Raw genomic sequence first — 16,006 nt, 5'->3', positions numbered from 1 at the left:
TGGATATACTTGGGGTGTGTACCTTTTCTTTCGTGTCTCATTCCTTTTCTAAACATTATTTATCCATTCATTCAGTAAGTATTTGTTTTCTGCTAGCTAGTTTATTTTATTTTTTAGAGGTGTGCATTCTTTGTTCATTGTATGCCTCTTTTATTTTCTTTCGGCCTTCTGAGGTGTGTTTGGTCTGCGAGCTATCTTGGTTTCGCCCTTGTGGGCTTTTATTTGAACAGACCATGCCTCAACGTCGGTGCTTGCGGTAAGAAGTTGCACCCTGACCCGGGCTGAATGGTGGCCGGGTAGGAATTGTTCAAATCTGTTGGCGGTTAGTCCAGGCTTGCTGCTGGCCCATAGTAGCTAATCCTGTTGGGGTTTCTGGTTCTGAACTGCTTTCTGGTTCTTGCCGTTTGCTGGCCTGCGTGCCGATGTATTTTTTAGGCCTGCGTGCCACTTTTAGTTTATGATGGACTTTTCTGATTAATTGCTATGTTTTTTCTTGTTTTCTGAGTGGCCTGTGTGCCTATGGGATTGGTGAGTCCGGGTGCCTTGTGCTGTGCTTGGTATGCATTACAGCTGTTTGAAAAAGGTGTTATGTTGCCGGATGCGACAGGACGGCGCATAGTGCTCAGCTGATAACGCAAAGTGCTTGGTTTAGTGCTTTGTTCTGGTTTTGGTGTGTTTGGCAGTTGTTTAGTGTTTCTGTCCCCTTGGATAGCCCCTAAAACAGTCGTTATGCTGCCGAAATTTCGACAACGTACTTGAAGACTTGGGCTGCTCACAAGCTTCTGGCATTTATTCATTTCAATATTTCTTTATTTATGTTTGGGCTATAATTAGCTTGAGCAATTATTTTTATGTTTTCATTCTTTAAACCTGGCCTACTTTTTTTTTTTTTTTTTTTTTTTGTCTTGGTTTCATTCTTTAATTTATTTTTCATTAGTTTAGATTGGGCCATTTCTTACGTCCCTATTTGATTTATGGTCACTTTTGGGCCATCTCTTGTAAAACATTTATTTTTGGTTATTAATAAATTTTATTTTGTTGAAAAAAAATACACATTAATTGAATTAATAATAATAATAATAATAATAATAATAATAATAATAATAAATTGATTTAATGTCAACTACTATGTAGTATAATGACATTTCTGTTACAATTATAAATAGGTGATATCAGGATCGAACCCTAATGATGGTATTCATTCTTTGGATTAAAAAAGAACAAATGGGATGATTCATAATTTTGTTAATCTACAATAATTCTTTTCAAAAAAAAAAAAAAAAACAGACACCTTTAGTCCTCCAATTATAAGTAAAATTAGTTACATGAAAATTAAAATATGTAAATACTTGGTAGAGTTTTTAAATATCAAAATCTATACTATTAATAAATAAAATCATCTATTTTAATTTTTCGCCCAAAGCACTACTATACTATTAAGGTTTGCGTAATATTGTAAAAAATATGGTAATACAATTTCTATGGGTACTACTATTGTACATTAAAATATGAAAATACAATTCCTAATACAATATATTCTTTCCTACTTTCCTATTCGTAATACAATTCTAAATTAAAATTACTAATCGTAATAAAACTGTACATATACTTCCTTGCAACGTAATCTATATGTATACTATTAATAAAAGCAAAATCTTCCATTTTAACTTCCCTCCCAAAACTTTCCTATACTATTATGGTTTGCGTAATATATTAAAATCTATATCTATACTATTAATAAAAACAAAATCCTCCATTTTAACTTACCGCTCAAAACACTCATTTACTATTCGGGGCATTTGGTTGGAAGGGAGGAATTATGTGGGAAAAGTATTGCAATTCCATGAGAAAAGAATAATGCGGGAGTAAAGTGAGAGTTTAACTTCCAGTGTTTGGTTCGCAGGAATAAAATTACTGAGGATTTCAATTCCTATGTTTGGTATACATGGGAATTGAGAGGGATTAAGTAGTATAAAGTCCAAAATGTCCATTGTTGTTGTTGTTGTTATTATTATTATTATTTTTTTTTTTTAATTGACAGATTAATTCACAAATTGTTAGAGTTGTTGCATATAAACCATGCATATAAAGAATGCAAATTTTGAATAGTTGTTGCATATAAAGATTTAAATGAACATACACAAAGGGAAGTCAAAGAATAATACACGCTATAATTTAGAAGGGAATGTCTAACATCAATTTTAGGTTAAAAAAAAAGGAGGGGTAATTTTGTCTTAGGTTTATCTTTTTCTCTCCCTAAAATTCATGGAATTAAAATTCTAGGGGGGCAATGAGATTCTAATTCCATGAAAATGAGGGAATTGCAATTCCCTCCAACCAAACAAAGGAATTTAGTTGCATTTGGAATTATGTGAGAATTAAGTGGGAATAGAATTGTAATCCCCCAACCAAGTTTGAGTGTTTAATTGCATTTTTAAAAAGTTCAGTGGCCTAATTGCACTTTTGAGTAAAGTTTCAAGAGCCTATTTGACAATTTTCTCTGTTGTTGTTGTTGTGAATAAGGGTCAAGTATGCCATCCAAATACATACCAAACTACAATTAAATCATCCAACTTAAAAAAAAAAAAAAAAAAAAAAAAAAAAANAAAAAAAAAAAAAAAAAAAAAAAAAAAAAAAAAACTACAATGGGATCTCTGAATAATGCAAATTTAAGCAATTGAATCCAAAATGACATATTGATCAAGTAGTAAGATGACATGGAGGTTACCAAATTACTTTTTATTAAAAAAATTATTTTAATAATTTTTAAATAAAAACTTAAAAAAAAAAAAAAAAAAAAAAAAAACCACCGGCCACCCCTTTCCCCTCCTTTGTCTCAGGCTCTCAGCCATTTTGAAGAAACCCAAAATTTTCTTTTATCTATCTTGACTGAGGAGAATCCGCCATTTTATATACCTTCATTGTCTTTAAAGCTTGCTTCTTTTTTTTGAAAGCTGTTTATACACAAATTCTTTGAAGAAGCTACACGCTTGCATGTTAACACGTAGGCTTGAACTCGACTTTGGGTTCCAAGCTTCCCACTAGCTACGCAAAGTTGGACTTTTTAGTTGAATCGAAATGGGTATTTAACAAAATTAGCGGCCGCAATTTTTCCATTTGGAATCCGCCTTTTGTTGGGTATTTTAGAGCGTTTAACTATGATGAAGTCCTTGGGTTGTATGTAGAATTGAACAGAAGGAATATCCATATGTAAGATTTTTCCTAATAATATTATATATATATATATATATATATATATATAAGGGCCTTAATTAAGTGGTGCAAGTTGATTAGGTTTATTAAGTGGTTTAGTTAGATTGAATAACTAGTAGTTGTTATTCAATAAGACTCTGTGCCTATATAAACCTGGATTGATGGGATACCGGATATGCATTATAGCACATACAATTCATGGTACTCATATTGCTTAATAGACATCAATACACCATCTAGGGTTCTGAGTCAAGTATGAAGTATGAGCCAAATATTGGCTAACGGTCTACCGTTCAAGAGGCATCACACATCAACTATGGCTGTAGACCAACTATTTCCGCTTCCGCTACTACGAGATCAGGTTTCTCGTAGACTATTTTGTATAGTTAGATTGTTTGTATTTAACATTTGGTATCAGAGCCTTTATAATCTTTGTCCGGCTGATTGTTTGCCCTAAAACAAACAATATTAAGTTAAATTTTCATATACATCAAGTTTTTGTATATGTTTTGTATATTAATTCTTTGAAATATACGTACAAAATATATCTATTTAGTCAAGAAATAATTAAGCAATTTCGTGTGCATGTTTTGAATGGATTAATTACAATCAATTCTATTGTAATTAATTTTACAATGTCTGATTTGATCGAAGTGACGAACTGCTGCATTAAGGTATCGGAAAAATTTGCTTTAGTTTTCCGGTAGATTTGCATTGTGTTCCCCTCCAGTCGCCGACTACCATGGAGAACGGTGGCGGGCGACAGTTGCATCAGCACTGTGGCTAGGAGAGATGCGGAGCCGGTAATGGTTTTGGATTCCCATTCACTGCCTCTCCATCCTCCTTCAGGCGATACTGACTCCGGGCTGCAGCTGCTATATCTCGGCGCTAGTTCCTCTGGTGGCGACGATGGCATCGCGAGTTGGAATGGCAAGCGGCGGTTGTTGGCATTGCGCAGAGGAGGGACGGCGGATGCGAGGCTGGGTTATTTCGGCGACGTCTCTGTTCGTTCTTCTCCGTCAGGCGACTCCGGCGACGGGCTGCAGCTGCTCCATCTCCGTGCTTCTACAGAGGTCGGCGGTCGGCGGAGGTGAAGCCAATGACGGCGAGGAGTGATGGCGGAGGCGAGCTGGATCCCCGGAGTCGTCGTTGTCCACTCTTCCTCTTCCTTTTTCAGGCGCTATTGATTTCAGACAGCTTTGCTTCTACTTCTCCCGTCGGCGCCGCATGAGGTAAGGGTCTCATCTTTGGTTGATTGAACGTAAAAACAGAGGATGATGGTGATGGGTTATTATATTTAGGTCGAGTCTGGCCGACTAGTCAAATAAAAAAAATTGGGTTTGTTTTGGTTTATTTGGACTTGCTATGGTTGATCCATCATCAAATTTAGATTTTTTCTAGTTTAATTGTTCAATTTAATTCCTCCTTAATTCATTATTAAATTATCATTCAATTGGGGCAAATATTAAGTATTTAATTTACTATTTGAATTTTAATTTAATATTAAGGTTATATTAAATTGCCTCAAGAATTGCAATTTATTTAAGAATATATGGGTTAATAATACATTAATATGCAAATTCAAGCATGTTATGTATATTTGTCAAATATTTAATTTATTGTTTCAATTATACATTTATTAAAGCATGCATTAAGGTTGAATTTAGCATATTATTAACTCATAGTATATATCATTCAATTTTGGATCCTTAAGGCCAATTTTGGGCATTATAGCCTATTAAAGTAGCTTGTTTGGTTTCCCATTTAATTTTGGGCATATTTTAGCCCTATATTTGACTTGGGACTTTAAATCTATTTTGAACAAACTAATTGGGACCTATCTTGGGTCATTTAAGTTTGGATCTTACCATTATTGATTGATATTTTAATAATTATTATAGCTTATTTTGGATTTATAACATGGTTATTAAATTATTATTGTCTTCCATATTTCTTGTTAATGGTATTCATTGATGGTAATAATATTAAGTTTGGATCTATTTCAGTATTATACCATTTTTATCCATGATTATAACTTATTTTGGTCATTAAGAATCATAGGCCTAATTTGAGCGATTAAGTGCTATAATTATTGTCTTGGTCTGTTTTGAGACATTAAGGATTTATGAATTTAATTGTTATTTTGGCCATTAAGAATTATAACTATTGTTTAAGTTAATTATGTTTTTTAATTTATCAATAGTTTTCAGGGCCTTAATAATGATATTAATTCTTTAATTTTAAAGCAATATAATTGGTATATTGTCTTTATAATGGTAACTTAGTTATTACCTTAAATTCAGTCTCCCTAAGTATTATAATAGTCATGTTAATTATTATGTGGTAAATTGAGATTAGTGTATGGCATCCCTTAAATACAGTTTTGCCTTTATTTTAGTTATTATTAATTGGCATTATTAATTACTGTTATCAAGTTTAGGGACTAATCTCATTTATTACCTTTCATAATAATTATTGTTTCATGGTAATCTACCATATATGGTACATTGGTAAGATTATCCATGCCACTTCGTTTTATTACATGACTATTAATGTTGGTAATTAAGTCCTACCAATAAATCTTTTACATACCATTAGACGTTGCATCGAGGTTAATCACAACGACAATGAAGATGAGGAGAATTATGGAGTTTTTCCTTCTCATGTGGATCATCATCGTTGCAAGTACAATGGAAAGATCCGATTTGCATCATTAAGGTATGCTATTGTTTTCAAAAAGGTATGCTATTAATTATCTCGTATTGTTATTATTGGTAAATCGTAATTAATGTTGCAACTACAGTTAACCGCTAATATGGACTAGTCACATATTTAATCTTTAGAAATATAAAAACATTAAGAAGGTGTATCACCATAATTTGGTTTTCATTGTTAAATGTTAATGGTGATTATAATGTTGCTTATTACCATTAAATATTTTAGGCTAAAGTGTTATCTCGCACCATGAACTATAACCGATTCTTCATGCCGCACCTTGACCTTTCATAAGTGACTTTTCGATCCACAAACTATAAAAATTTTTTCGCCTAGAATTTTTTATAGGTTACCCGGTTTCTCTGATGACATGACACAGGTAATGTGCTAATGTGGATTTTTTTCTTTTAACTGAGTCTTTGCTTGGTCAAATAAGCTTACTCGAAGCTGAATTTTTCATATCGCTAATGTCTTCAAATCCGGCGCCCAAGATTCTTACCTCGCCACGTGGAGCAAAGACAACGGCTTTCTATGTGCATTGGGACTTCGTCAAATGCAACCCTGCTAACGGCCGAGCCTCTGAGCTCGAGCTTCACGGCTTGGGTTTGTCGGGGACGATTGGCCAGGGGCTCCAGAAGTTGCTGTTGGGAAAAATCCCACTTCCTGTGACAATCAAAATCACAGACCCGACACGGTACACAAATACGAGATAATACAAAATAGCCCAAAAATAAATATGAACACAAGGAACACAAGATTTACGTGGAAAACCCCAAAACCACGGGGAAAAACCACGGGCCACCAACAACAAACAATTTCCACTATCACAAATCTTGGGTACAAAGTTTTAGGCTACCACATGAGCCATACATCCACAAATCATCAAATATATCAACTCTTAGGCCAAAAACACTCTTCCACATTCACAGGCTAAACATAATAATATCTCGTACTCAAAATATTCAATCTCCAAAACTAGGATAAAAATGAATACAAATATTACGAGATTATCCAAAGAGATGCCTGGAATAAATACAAGCTGACCTCAAAGAATTGATTAAGATGAACCCAAGAAGCTTAGGCAAACTCCATGACAAAATGGCACCAAGATGAAGAAGAGAAAATGGTTTCTTCCCTCTGCTGCAGACTGCCGAATGGAATGAGAAGAAAAATGGGTTTTCTTGCTCTGTTTACTGCCTCATTGTGTGTGTCTCTCTCTACTGGCCAAAAAAAAGAGTGAAAATGGGAAAAAATAAATCCCCTCCTCTGCTGCTGCTACTGCCGAAAACAACAACAAAAACAAATGGGAATAATTGGAGAAAGTGGAAATTGCACTCCCCATGCGCATGCTGCCTCCACAAGCTGCCAAAGTCACATCCTCCTTTTACATTCCACTACATTGTGTTTTTGTTATTTTATTTTATTCTATTGCACATAGGAGGGACCCAACAGTTGCAGCATCTCAACGTTCTATCCTTGGCTTCCAACAACTTCACCGGCGTGTGTCGGATTCTCTATGGAACATGACCTCTATCCAGTTCCTCGATGACTCCCAGAAAGTGATCAAATTCTGGACTTGATTTTGTGGGTTTTGGATTGTAATGCTGCCGGAAACTACCGTGGGGATATAAAAACGCATGCGTTGTGTTGCAAAATTCAACCTATTGCCACAATGTCATATAGTGATTAGTGAATCATGCATGTGTTGCAAAATTCAACCTACTGCAACAGACCAGAGAACAAGCAAACCAGACAACAAAACAAGCGACACAAAGAGAGAAAGAGCACACAATTACTGACCCGAGTTCCTAGTGTGGGAACCATGCTGCACGTCTCCTTCCGTACACTCATGCTATGGGTCCTCTTCCATGAACTCATTCATATGTTCAGGAGGGTCCCCATGGTGCTGAAGGGATTTTAATTTTTCAAGACCAAGAAATTGCTGTTCAAAAATGGCGTTGTTGATTATGTACTGTTGAACCTGCTTTCCTCGACTTTGTCCCCTGACTACCACGTGAGTGTCTTCTGCGGCTGCTTGGTTCGGTTTGGATTGCACTTTGGGCTTGGTGGTTTTCTCATGAGTCTCTTTCATTTCTGAGCGTGCAGCTTCCCACATGGCTATTAGAGCCAATCTCATATACTTGCACTAATGCTCTTTTTCCTTTCCCTTTTAGTTTTGCCCCAGATTTTGTGTTGTTAGTGGTTTCCACCTCATGTTGTACATGCATGTCATTAGACAAAGTTTCATGGGCATCCATTACCTCTTCATTTAATGCTTCTACCATCAATGCATATCTTGAACTTCCCACTTCAGCTCCTTTATTCCCTGGTTTATCTCGTTGTAGTTTGTCTGACATCCTTTTTCTTGTTGTTGGTGGTGTATTCCTTTTTTCAAGGCGTCCAGAATGCGAACCCTTGTCATGACTCACGTTAGGCTTTCCTTTTTGCACAAAATCAGTTTGGTTTCCTCGTCGAGATGCCAACATCCATGGCCCATACGTTTCCTTGGTTTCCAGGTAGCTTTCCAGATGCCCGTTGCCACTGTTTCGTCGTCCTTCTCCTCTGGTTGCCTGACCTCCGGTTTCGTCTGCCACCTCAGGTTGGTCTTCATCCTCACGTTGCTTGCCGCATTGATTATGCGAGTGGCCGTAGAGACCACACTTAGCACAAAAATAGTTAGTTTAGGGGAACCCATTCTTAGCACAAAAATAATGTCGGTCTCCACACACTGTGCTGTTGCGTCGACGGGAGAGGGCAGCTGGTGCGCCATGTGGTGGGGATATCGGCGGTGAGGCAACGCGAAATCAAAATGTATGACACTATATCACGTGAGAGTGGCGACGGCTGACTTTTTCATATCACTAATTGCGAACCCATTCTGATGAGCATCTATTTACGAAAAACAGAAAAATAAAAAAAATCCATGGCAGCATATTTTACGGATAACCTGTAAGAAACCTACAAAAATTTCTAGGCGAAAAAAATGGTTTGTGGATTGAAAAGTCACTTATGAAAAGTCAAGTAGGTGCGATATGAAGAATCAGTTATACTTCATGGTGCGGGATGACACTTTAGTCAATATTTTAATTAATGATACCATTAATATTAATATGGTATTCAGTTATCCTGACTTGTTTCCAATTAAGTTCATGTGACAATGTTCTAGTTTTTTTTTTTGACAATGTTCTAGTTAAGAAAATATTATGGATATTATCATTTTCTTGACATTAATGTTTTTCGGACTTCAAATTTTATCAAGTTTTCAAAATTATATCCGAAAATGTTTCTAAAGTTAGCGGTTATAACCATTGTTTTTCCTCATTTAGTTTCCATTTAATAATATTATTATGGCTATTTTATTGCTTTTGGATTATTTGCATTTTTGCCAGCATTAATGATAATAATATTATTAATTGGGCTATGGAAAGTGGTTTTGAATCAACTCAGTAATTTTGGAAAAACATATTTGCTAGTTAATTGATTATTGCCATTAATTTCAGTTCTTTGAATTATAATTTTAGTTCTTTATGCCCATATTTGGTTAAGTATGAATAATGAATATTTAGTGTAAATTCATACTCTCTAGTTGGTTCATACTCTTCAGATAGTTTTATGCATTCAGTCACATTAAGTGCATACTATTAAGTTTAATTATGCAATTTGGTTTGTGAGATTTTTGATTTACAAATGACAATATATACTTTTGTTTATATATTATTTGATTTGTAAATTCGGTCTATTTCTTATAAATTTAGTGTGATGCACTAAAACATTTTGTCATGGGCTTATAGGTTGAATGTATCAAAGTGTATATTTAGTACTTCATTATTCAAAATTTTGGATCCCGTTTGGTTTGGATTCATTAGTGTTTGAATATTAAGTTTATACTTTGAGAGCTCATATTAAAATTGCCTTAAGTTACGCAATTTGTTTAGAATATATAAGTTTAATGCTCAATTTTATGCATATTAGTCCTAAGCATAATATACTGTTTTAAATTATGCAATTTTATTATTATGCCTTTAGCAATGCATAAATTTAGGATGGAATTATATTAGTTCCTCATTAAGTTGGACTTATGCATAAACTTTAGTTACGGTAGTGCCTGAATTTAAGCACATTTGGACCGTTAATTTAGTTCACCATTTTTTTTAAAGATTTATTCATACGTGAGCTATTCAGTTTTGGATTATACCCTACAGTTTTTTTTTATATCCCAAACAGTTATACATTAAGTGTATATGAATCAGGGAGACATACTAGTTTGATGGTCATGACTTAAAACATCTTGGGCCACTAGTCTCCTTACATTGATATTATGTAAAGAGTTGGTCTTTAGTGAGGTTTTGTTTTACCAACTTTCTTGGGGTATATACATTTGAAATTTCCCATCGTGATTTGGTATAATATGTCAAAATTTTAAGTATTCCTTGCAATGTGATTTGATTTCGATTCATTAAAGAATAGTCATAACATCTTTAATTTACTGAAGTCTCTTTTTTTTTTTTTGAAAACTTACTGAAGTCTCTTAAGGTTTCAATCTTGTTGGTTAATTAAGGAATACCCACGGCATATCCAATTTCCTAAGATTATTAAGTTTTGATATTATAATTTTAAATTGTTTGGGGAGTAGCCACAGCATCCTAAAATCAGATTAAATTATATATATCTTTATCTTGATCACATAAAGATTACGCAAGGATTTATGTCTAGTGATCTTATAATTTTTAATTTAGTTGTGGAGTAGCCACAACGTCCTTAATCAGTTAAAATTATATATTAAGCGGTTTATCTTGATCACATAAAGTTTTAGACATATAAGTTGTGATTAATTGTATGGGATATGATGGAATTTAGCCCACAGAGAATTTCATTATATTTGTATAATTAATTAGGAAGAAATACTGGACTACAATCATAATTTAGCCTACATGCAATTATGTATCGGAATGTAGTTTAGTAGTTTTATCAGTGACGACAGAACTTGATTTCTTGATGTAAACTTTGGATAAGGGGTTAAGGAAAAGGAACTTGATTTCTTTAAGTTTTTTATTTTTATTTTTTATCATAATCGTTGTAATGAATCTTATTGAATTTAAACTTTAGCCCACAAGCAAGTTTTATGTCACTTGATTCTTCAACTCATTTGATAAATTGTTTCATCATAAATAAAAAAATTTCAATTGAATCTAATTGAGTAAAACTTTAGCCCACATGCAAGTTTTATGTCACTAGGTTCTTCTGACTATTTGGTAATTGAGATAAAATATTATCATAAGAGTTTCTTAATTGGATTTAATAGAATTAAAACCTTAGCCCACAAGAAGTTTTATGTCAATAAATCGTCAACCCATCAGATAATAATTTGATCACAATTTCTTAGAATTTGTAAATTTAGTTCAATTATAAATTCTAAGTTTCATGGTTTGCATTAGCAAAACATGTATTCAGTTACTTCCCAAAATTTAGCCACTTTTATTAATTAATCCATGAAAGCTTACTTAGTTCTTTAGACTAACTATAGTAAGTTATGTGATATGATATACTTTTTGGATTCCAAGAATAAAATGTATCTTTTGAGCTAAATTCTAACTTGGTTTTGAAAGGTGTATTTTGTTTTTTTAGTATGTCCAACTATGGTGGGGAATTATATCTTCATTATTTATTTGAACTTTTATTAGAACCAAATATTGATTATTTAGTATGCCCAACAAATGGTGGGGAATTGTATCTTCATTTATTAGTTGGTATTAATTATGAGTGTGTATATCATTAATTTTGCTAAAGAACAGTAGGAGTGATCATTTAGCTAGAAAAAGATCATTAAGGTGCTCCATGATGTGGTGCAAAAATGAGTGATGGTGAGTGTACGGGTGTGAAATGTCGTTCCACTGAGGATTGGGGGTTATGGCACGCAATATGCAATCACAAAACTAGGCACTAGCACAAGAAAATCAACAAGAAGCTAAGCAAACGACAACAAGGTAGAACAAATACATATAAACAATAGATAAATACAAAATAAAGAAATATGACTCAAGTTAGGGGCATTGCCACCTAGATGCTTTAACACTTAAGTTTGTGGGAAGAACATTTTGCCTAGGGTCTTGAGGCAAGCACAAATGAATCCTAGTCAAGACAAGGATTAGAACAAGGATTGCCCCACTCCCGTGGTGTATCAACTCAAGTTCTTGAAGAACAAAAGCTATTTAAACCCCAATATACCCATATTTCCATAGAAGGGAAATTGGGTTCGAGAGTGGGAAGGCTCAAGTCTTCCATCCAATTCTCATTGAGATGAAAGACTTTCAAAACACAAATAACAATTGCTACGCATCAACTATTGCAAGATAGATTAAAGACCCAACTCAAACACATAAACCCTAGGTTGGGGTTCTTCACCTTTTTCACAATAATCACAACTTAAGTATCAAAATAGATAATACAACCCTAACTCAAGCCCATAAACTAACTACTCATAATTAAATAGCATAAAGAACACAAAAAACTCTATTGAAATGGGTGGTAGAATCTTGAAATCCAAGCTTCAAATCCAATATTACAAGCTCCAAAAGTGTTAAAAAAAACATAGATCTAAGCCTAATCTAACCTAAAAATATGAAAGGAAGTGAATGTGAGTGTCTAGGATTCAACCATGGGTCAAAACTGAGTTCAAAATGCTCAAAACGAGCTTAAATACTGAGCATAGCAGGTGCCATACGGCCACTCATACGGCCGTATGGGTGGCCGTATGCTTTTGTGCGATTTACAGTGCATTTTTCAAAATTCTGTGCAGCTGCTTTGTCTTATAGGCTATTTTTATCCCCAAAACCACTTTATTATCCTTTGTGGTCTTCAACAAAGTTGTATCCCTTCAAGTTTTCTTTCCAATGGCGCAAGAATCACCTCATTTGGACATTACTAGGCTGAGATATGGTCAAAATACCGAACAGTGGCAGATTTGGACGAAATCTGTAAGTTTGGACGATTTTGACCCCTTTGTCTTCCTTTTTAAGCTTTAATGTCTTCATAAGAGTTGTAGCCCTTTGAGTCTTCGTTCCAATGGAATAAGAATCACTCAATTTGGATATTTATAGGCCGAGATATCATCCAATCACTAAGATGCCGACTTGTAGAAATTTCAACACCTTGACCATTTGCTTCTCTTTTGTTTTAGTTTGTCCAAATGATCCCATTGAAAATACAACTCTTAGTCTCCATTGGAAGTGTTGCACCCATCTCCATAGCTTCTCCTTGACTCCCACTGACTCCAAAGGCATCCAAAATGCATGAAAATTCTCGTCTTTGCTTCCAAGGCTCTCCAACTCATACTCCTTGCAAAATAACACAAATAAGCACTAATTCTCATGAAATTTGGAATGATCTAAAAGCAAAATAACTTAGTGAACGGGAGAAAAATATAAACAAATTAGCACTTATCACTCCACAAAAGATTATGGATTTAATTATTGTCTTCATACATCCCAATGCAAATTGGATTGTATGTCAAACAGTAAGTCCAAAAGGTTCCACAAGTATTAATTTTGAATTTGTTCATATAAATTCATAATTTCAAATTATTGGAGATTTGGTTGTGCAACATATTTATAAAAATGTTGTAACAATATTAAGGAATTTATTAGAACAAAATCTTCTAACTTGTGGTGTACTGTTATTTAATAAATTCTTTAGCATTTAATAGAGTCTTTAGTTTCTTCAAAATTGATCCTGCGCCATTTTGGTTTGTAAGGCTCAAGACAATTTTGCAAGACATAAAAGTAAGACTCATAATGTTCAATTCATTTTAAAGTGGACATTGGGATTATTAGGGAAGTTATGGTGTATGTTAAGATTCCAAATTTATGGACTTAGAGGTTTTTTTTGTTTGTTCTCTAAGTTATTGGAATGCTTCTGTGACTTAACTATCTTTTGGCTATTTTGATGAGTGGGAGTGACAGACGTGTCAACTCCGAGCTCTTAGCTGTTAGAGATAGTATTTAAGTTTAGTCATAAAGAAGTTATGGAATACAGTTAGCATTATACTAACATTAAGAAGTCTCTACTTAAGGCATGTTTTTAAGGATTTTAGAGATCATACAGTGTACTCTTTGTACAAATATTTTGGATGGTTTCTTCTCTTCAGTTGTGCGCACAATATATTTTGAGAAACATTCCTTAAGTTACCGAGAATAAACATTGGGTTTGTTCATGAGGGGCCTATGTTGAAGAATTAAAATGCATGTGACCATAATGGATATACTCTGTAAAATAGAGTACATGTCACTATGATTCATGTGTTTTGTTCTTTGATGAGGGTTGTGCTAGTACTTGCACCAAGTGGGAAAATGTAAAATTTTCCCTAATAATATATATTATATATTATATATTAGGGCGTTAATTAAGTGGTGCAAGTTGACTCAGCTTATTAAGTAGTTTAGTTAGACTGAATAACTAGTAGTTGTTATTCAACCAGACTCTGTGCATATATAAACCTAGATTGATGTGATACAGGATATGCATTATAGCACATACAGTTCACGGTATTCATATTGCTCAGTAGACAACGGTACTAGAGACCAACTGCTTCCGCTCTCGTGGTCTACCGTACTAGAGACCAACTGCTTTCCTCTCTCGTAGACTATTCTGTATAGTTAGATTGTTTGTATCTAACATTGATATCCATGGCGCAACTGTAACATTTACAGTGAAGAGTTGCGGTGTGTTGGGGGGGCTTGAAATTTGGGAGAGCTGTGCATTTAGATGTTATGAAGCTCGGACTGAATGTAGATAGAAATAATATAGATTTGGAATTTTGAGCTATGAGAAACAATGTATTATTAGAATAATTATAGTTGTTAGGATGAAGAATAAAAAAATAATAGGTTTAATTTTTTAATAATTAAAAGAATCAAATCAAATTAAGTAAATATAATTATATTTTAATTATTACCACAATGAAGAAAATAGTTGCAAAAAGAATAGAAAAATTTAAAAATGACACGAGTTTCCGTTTGTCTACATTAATGTGGTGGTGGTGACTTTCGTGGATTGCCATTCTCTAACAAGCTAGCTAAGCAAAGGTTGGACGTTGTGATAAACCTTGATCTGAACCTTGGTTCTGCAACTGGTGATGGTGGCTGAGGGGGAGGCACATAAATGACTTTCAACTTGCACTCTTCCACTAACTTTTAATTTCCTGCTTCAATTCCTTATTGAACTGTACTACTGCTGCAATTATTATCGACTCCCAGGCCACTTATATAAATTAAATTATTATGGCATTCATAATCTGAAGAGAAATTCACTATTTTACTTTTGTTGCAGTAACGTAACCCCAATTTGAAAACCAAAACTTAACAAATTAGAGACTAGGATAGTTCCTTCCTATATATATTTTTATAGTTCACACCTCATCATCTGAAACCTATTCTTGAAATTTAATTTGAAGTTAAAGTTCATCAGAGTGTGAAAACGAGCACTGCCCTTCTCTTCTAGTAAGTCACTCTAGCATGTTACTAGGCCAGAAAATCAGAGTCTCCAGCCACTTAATTGGTTTCTTTCATAAATCTTTTCTTCTTGTCTTTTGTTTATTTTACTCAATAGCTAGTGGTCTTTGATCCTTTACTTCTTCCCTGTCCTACTTTGCCTAATTACATGTTATGCCATTTTGGAATTTCATGGAGTTGAAACTTCTCTTAATGTTTTTATTTTTTCCGCATACCATCCCAAAGTAAATATTATAACCAATGGTTGCCTGATGCCAAGACTTGGGTTATATTCTGGTTTAGACTAAATTAAAGGTCACCCAACTTGCCTGTTATTTACTGTAGAAGCTATCTGGTCTTGGATCTATTTGGGATGGTAATGATGGGTGTTGTGATGCGAGAAGAAAGTAAAGGTAGAAGACGAGAGTTGATTGGTGGGAAATGGCGGTGATATTATTCATAGCTATAACACGTGTGTACATGGTAATATATAGAAGGTGGGAGACGGTTGTAACAGATTACAAAGCAAGTAAATTTACAAGAAAGCCCTTTAACTACTCTTTATCATCTAATACCCCCCCCCCCCCGAAAGC

The sequence above is a fragment of the Ipomoea triloba genome, chromosome 9 (assembly GCF_003576645.1).
Source record: "Ipomoea triloba cultivar NCNSP0323 chromosome 9, ASM357664v1".
Classification (NCBI taxonomy): domain Eukaryota; kingdom Viridiplantae; phylum Streptophyta; class Magnoliopsida; order Solanales; family Convolvulaceae; genus Ipomoea; species Ipomoea triloba.
Note: the sequence above shows the minus strand (reverse complement) of the source record.